The sequence below is a fragment of the Adiantum capillus-veneris genome, unplaced genomic scaffold, assembly GCF_014529385.1.
Source record: "Adiantum capillus-veneris isolate H3 unplaced genomic scaffold, ASM1452938v2 Hic_scaffold_347, whole genome shotgun sequence".
Taxonomy (NCBI): Eukaryota; Viridiplantae; Streptophyta; class Polypodiopsida; order Polypodiales; family Pteridaceae; genus Adiantum; species Adiantum capillus-veneris.
The window spans coordinates 49,391-55,802 of NW_028221454.1; positions in this window are offsets into that span (position 1 = coordinate 49,391).

The following is a 6,412-nucleotide window of genomic DNA, read 5'->3' on the forward strand; positions in this document are numbered from 1 at the left end:
AGGGGGACAAGGGCTAGGTAGGGGGTGGCTAGGGACGAGGCCTAGGTAGGTAGGGGGTGGATAGGGGCGAGGTGGAAAAGGGTAGGGGCGAGGGCAAGTGGGCAGAGGGCGAGTGAGTGTGAGGGGGAGGGTAGGGTCGAGGGGATAGGAGACAGCAAACATTCATCTTCAATGCAAGGTATAGCCGGAAGAGAGGGGATAGGAGACAACAAACATTCATCTTCAATGCAAGGTATAGCCGGAAGAGTTCGTGTTCCACTGTAGATGAATTCCGTGGTCCGCTAGCTCCGTTGGCTGAAAGAGGAGATGCTACAGAGCTCAGCCAGTGGATGGAGAGCAAGAGGAGGTATCATGAGCAAAACAGCGTCTTTATGTGATCCCTTTTACTAGGCATGACATATTGTACCTTGAGCACGTTTCACTCATGAATGAGCACGAGTGTATGCGGAATATTCATGAAAAGCTGAAAAATATGTATGTAAGAAAGTCACATTCCATGTCTCTTCCTTGCATGACACATTTGTAGAAAGAGCACATGAAAGTATGAGCACCAAGCATGGGCATTTCCGTTGTGAATTGCCACAGTTGATTGATTTAGATCGGAAAGACACTATTCGATCTCATTGTTTGCGTGTGTGTGGTGAACGGTTTGGCACTCCGTCTCTTTGTTCATCTACATTGCATGCACAGTCTTTGAGGAAGACAAGATTTTTTCTAGTCACTTTACATGGAATAGGTATGTTCATGGTTTTGTGTTAGAAATGGTTTCAGGAATTTTCAGCCATGGAGATTCTTGAAGAAGAAAGAAGTATGTCTCTCGACGAAGTTTCGTTTTCGGCGCGGCCCAAAGAAGCAAGCATTGCAGACCTTTATTAAGTTCAAGTACCGCACGACCCACACATCAGTGGGCCAGTGAAGAGTCCCTTCCAGGATTTCGGATGCTATTGGCGATCTCCCTCGACGCCATACAGTTCGGTACGAGTACCTCACTTTCAAAAGGAGGGGATGTCACGTGACACATCCAACCCTATGTGTCCGTGGACAAGCTACAGCAGGACAAGGGTTCATTCAGTCCAGTCAGTCTAGATTTAGAAGTAATCTCGCACTTTTGTGAGTCTATTCGTAGACCGTGCATGCCCAGTCACTTAGTGTAGATGCATATCCTCTGGTTGCACACAGCATGATCGTAAGCATTTCCATCAAAATCCATCAAAATCCTTCAGGGGAATTTCCAGTGCATTATCCCTATTTTACCCTTTTTTGACATTTTTCACTTATTATTTTTAAGTGACTTCTGTTGGAAAGTAGGTAGGGCAAATTGAGTAAGTTTGTATATAAGCAAACCTAGACTAGCACTAATTGGCAGAAGAGGCAGCAGGAGACCAAGCTCAACAGGCACTTCTCAACAAGAACCTTGGTGGATGTTCCTCCTCCAAGCAAGATCCCCTTCCTAGCGTTTTGCATCAACATCAGCCATTGGCGTTTTTGCATTAGCAACCGATCGACACACACGAGTACCTAGCGTTTTCTCAAGCAAGCAACATCGCCAAGAAGTCCCAGCATATAGCGTTTCCACATCTCCATCATCGCCCACTTCTAGCCTGGCGTTTTTCAGCAATGAAGCAACAGTAGATTCAGCCCTAAAAGACCTGCAATTTCAGCACAAAGAACATCAGTTTTCAGCCACACAGTAGATGCAGATTTTCAGCCATAAAGACCAGCAAAATCAGCGTTTTCCATATAGCGTTTTCGGCAACAGCAGATTTCAGCCCATAGCGTTTTTGGACAGCAGATAAAAGGTTGCAGATTTCAGCCCTTAGGTCAATCTCGCCATCACCGTCGTAGACGCCGACATAGCCTAGACTTGCATCAGTCACATGCATTCAGTTTGTACCAGTTTGTGCAATCATAAGTAGACCACTCTCGTCGACGAGTGGGGCCTTCGGAGGAGGGTTTTACAACGTCTTGGTGTCGATTTCTCTTCTCTCTCTATCTCTCAGTCTCATTCACTTGCACGCACATTGTCCATTCACTTGTTTGTGATCATTGCACTCTCATTAAGAACGGAAGGCTCTACCTTCCATAAGAACAAAAAGGAACCTTGAGCACAATTCGGAGCACTCATCTTGAGCAAAGTTCAAACATTCATTCCACTGCACCTTACACTGCTTAAAAGAAAGCTTCATCAATATCGGAGAGCAAAGATTTGGATTCCTTCATGGCACTGGAGGATGGCTTGTTAACAACTGAAGGCAGCGTATCCACTGGTGTGAGAACGTGTGGGGGAGTTGAACTTGCTGGAATGCTAAGACCGAGAGCGACTCTCTGGGCCCGGGTGAGGACGCCCAATGGCTCCTCTATCGACTGCGGCGGCTTATTTTGAGGAGTAACCACGTGGGTAGAAGGGGGCAACTGAGAAACGGTGCTAATTGCTATCAAATTGAGCTTGGGAAAGGCAAACTCATTCTGGCTTCGACTTGGGTTCGAAGCCGTGGATGCACGAATTTTAGGGCAATCCTTACTGTAGTGATCCTTCGTTTCGAGGCAATGACGACAAGGAGAGGACCCTTCGGGCAGAGGGAATTTGCTTTGGTAATGACCATATTCCCCGCATCTATAGCACAAAATGGGCCGATTCAATGGGCGAGTCGAAGGGCGAGGTGGTCCTTGCTCCTGGTGCATGGCGTTGGAGGTGGAGGCATAGAAGTTTTGAGTTGATGAGGGAGCATGAATATGATAAAAGCTCTGAGACGGAAAAGTACTTTGCATACCTTGCATACGAGGGGCTGTCAGCAAAGGTGGCATATGGTGTGGATGGCCACGGGGAGAAACCATGTTGGATGCAGGTGCTGGCCCTTGTTGAAGAGTAGGACCAAGACTTTGTTGTATTTGTAGCAATCCCTTGAGGTAGTAACAGTCCTTGTCCTCATGTCCAGATTTTTCACAGAAGTGGCAGTAAACCCGAAGGGGGCATTCCTGTGGAGGGTGCCCTGGAGAGCGGCATGAGCTACACCAAACCGTAGCCTTAGTCTCTTGTTGACACTTGAGCTCTTCTAGCTCGCGCTTGATCTGTTCCAATGCCTCGTGATGTGGAGGCTTCTCCTGTCTAAGAGAGAAGGACCTCTCCTCTTGAAGAGCTCGCTGTAACTCTAGGGCTTCCAGTTCCTTGTGTAAGAAGTTAAAGGATCAGAAGGACTTTCTAAAGACACTGAGGGGATTTCTACCTGAGGATAGTTGGTGAACAGCTTCCTAGCTCCCTCTATCCTAGTAGCAGCCGCGACAAACTCCTCTAGAGTGGCGTCAGGTCGGAGACTCTCTCGGAGTTTTTGCTGGGAAGTTTTTGGAAAAGCCCACTTCTTAACCATAAATTCCCCTGGTTGTTGAGGAAGCTTGGCAACCAGAGACTTGGTTTTAGTTATGAGTTCAGCAAAAGTCTCCTCTGCCTGGAGCACCATAGTGGCCAACTCATCCAAAACCTTCTCCTGGTAGTCACCTACCCTGAATGCTGCACAGAACTGTTGTCGTAAAGCTTTCTAAGTTGCAAAATGGTTCTCTGCAAACTGACTGTAGCATTTATCTGCTAAGCCATCTAAGGTAGATGGCAAGAGTACCAAATAAGCATCTTCCCTATTAAGACCACGACCTCTACAGAGAGACAAACCTCCTTGCATGGTCGTCTACATCTTCTGAGGAGAGTGCTTTGAAGGTAGGGAACTTGATGTTTACCTTGGCCAAAACACTAGCCAACGCCTCCATGGCCCCTTGCTCAGGAGCCCGTTGCTCAATAGCCTGTTGTAGCAGAATAGGTGAGAGCTTTACTGGGGAAGGTGATCTGGAAGATGTGGAACTGGATGGAGGAATGGGTGATGTCGTATGTGGAGGTATGGGTGATGAGGTTGATGGACTTCTACTAGGTACCAAGGGTCGTCTTCTGTTGTAGTACTTCAGAGGACTCAGTAGTGCGCTTTGACGCTCGACTGACTGCCTTGTATGTGTCATGCAGCGACCACCAATCCAACCAAGCTTTGGGCAAGAAAACCTTGAACTGGTTGAAGACTAGTCTAGACTCTACTAGACCAGGCAAGTGACTAGACCCAGGCTGGACCAGGGACGAGGAGGACTAGACCAAGGTCGAGGAGGGACTAGTCCAGAGACGAGGGCTGGTTGGACCAAAGCGAGAGAGGACTAGGGCGAGAGAGGACTAGACCCGTTGGACCAGGGCGGGAGGAGAACAGACCAGCAGACCACACAGTGCAAGGCAAGGTAGGCGAAGCTAGGTAAAAACCACTAGCTTCACTGTTTGTATTCTCAACAAAGAGTGAGACTTCAGTTGAGGTCCCACCGTGATCGCCAAAATGAGAGCACCTGTAGCGCGGATAGTGTGTCGTGCTCTCTACAGTGGGTGCTCCTCAGTGCAATGTGCGTGACAATCTCACTCAAAACAGACTAAAAACAAAGAAACAAAAGACAACAACTGAGCTCAGAGAGACACAACAGCAGCAGACCACAACATATGACTCGACTATCTCAAAGAACTGATACAGACTCTGGCGTAGCAGCACACTCAGCTCCAGCCCAGGACTCACAGGTACAATGGGGTGTCGAGGCTCAGATGTGCAGGGATGGTGAAGCCGTGCTCTGTGTATAGACTCGCTACTCGAAACGACGACGTTGGACCATATATCTAGAAGATAATCCACCAACGGCTCATAAATGTCAGCCACCTAAACCAATCTCCAAACTGAGTGGTGATGGTGACCTAGCCACGACGTCCACTAAACCACCACCGTCCTTATCCTGCCACGTGTCACTACCAGCCCAGAGAGTCCGTCCAATGTGAACCAGACCAGACCAATTGTACTACTGTGTGTCCTGTGAAAGTGACATTGTAGCCTGCTACAGCATCCCTGCTCACGCTCTAGCTCCATAGCTACCCTCATTTCTTCAGCCGCTACACATTGAGCTTCACGTTCCCTTTCCACGGCAGCTGCTAAGCCTCTTGTTGTAGCGTCATCTCCATCATAGACTTTACCAAAGCCTCTATAGAATTTGGTGCAATCCGTGGCTAGATGGGGAGGATCTAGAAATGGTCCTCTTGGTGTGGGGACATCTTTCACTCCAATTCCACTTTCATCACCTTTATGCAAAGTATCCATTCCACTTCTGGTGATGACGATGCACTGAGTACTTGGGTACTGGGTACTTGGGTTCTTGGATATTGGGGGTTCTTAGTACTTGCTACTGCTTACAATCTACGTTGAAGAAGGCTTTCCTTTTACACAAGCTCAACTCCTTCCTGCGGGTGCACTTATGCTCACACCAAAGTTGCTTTTTTTACCTCACATCGATTGGCCTGCCGCAATGTACAAGGTCCGCTCTCAATGAGTGGAAAGAGGAATGAGGGGAGACTGGACAAGCCCTTCATGTCCCTCTTTAGAAACACATATTAGAGAGATCGACACGCCGAAGTGGCCTTGGGTTACGTGCAGTCTCAAACAAGCAAAAAAAATTATATGATTCTTTTTATGGCTTAATGGCCCTTAAGAGAGAGACATGAGGACGAGAAAGATTCTCTAATAGAAAATCTTAGAGAGGTTCTTTGGGTTCTTTTCTTGAGTGATGATACCGAACACTACCAAAGAGCTCTGATACCAATGTAACGTGCAGTAGGAGTGATTGATGGTGAATGGTCAAGATGAGTGCTCAGTGCGTTCTCACGGTTCCTTTTACTTCATGAGAGAGTTCTTTTTACTTCATGAGAGATGTGCAAAGACTAGGGAGAATGATACTGTGAATGAAGGTTTTGTGAGTGGAAGAGGGAGAGAAGGAGACCAACATCAGATGGGGGCCCAAACCCCCCTCCAAGGGCCCCCCTCTCTATTGCTAGAGAGGTCTTTGCTTTAGATTGCACTAATGCTCATACAATGGTCCTAGATGCTGCGATATTGATGGAACCTTGTTGTAGATGCTTGGATCTGCGAAGCTAAGGGCTAAAAATGCAAAACGCTAGGGATGTTGAAAGCGCTCTACAAGATCGACGAGGCTATGGACTGATTTGCTATGGCCAACGTCGAGGATGGGCTGAAAACTGAAAACCGTTGGCTGATTTGAGGGTTGAATATGGAAACGCTGGGACTATGGCTAAAATTTGCAACTTCTGAAAACGGTAGGGCTGACAATGGACAGCGATGTAAATATGATACTTTATACTAAAAACGCCGCTGGGTTGAGTATGCTGATGGAAAAACGCCATGGATGCTAATGGCAGTGTAACAGGGAACGGGCGGAACGCGGCCCAAACGGCGTTCCGGACGAGTCGTCGGGAAGGGAATGCCATTCCGCAACGAGGTGTTCCAAAACAGAGAGGGGGGGGGGGGGGGGGGGGGGGGGGGGGGGGGGGGGGGGGGGGGGG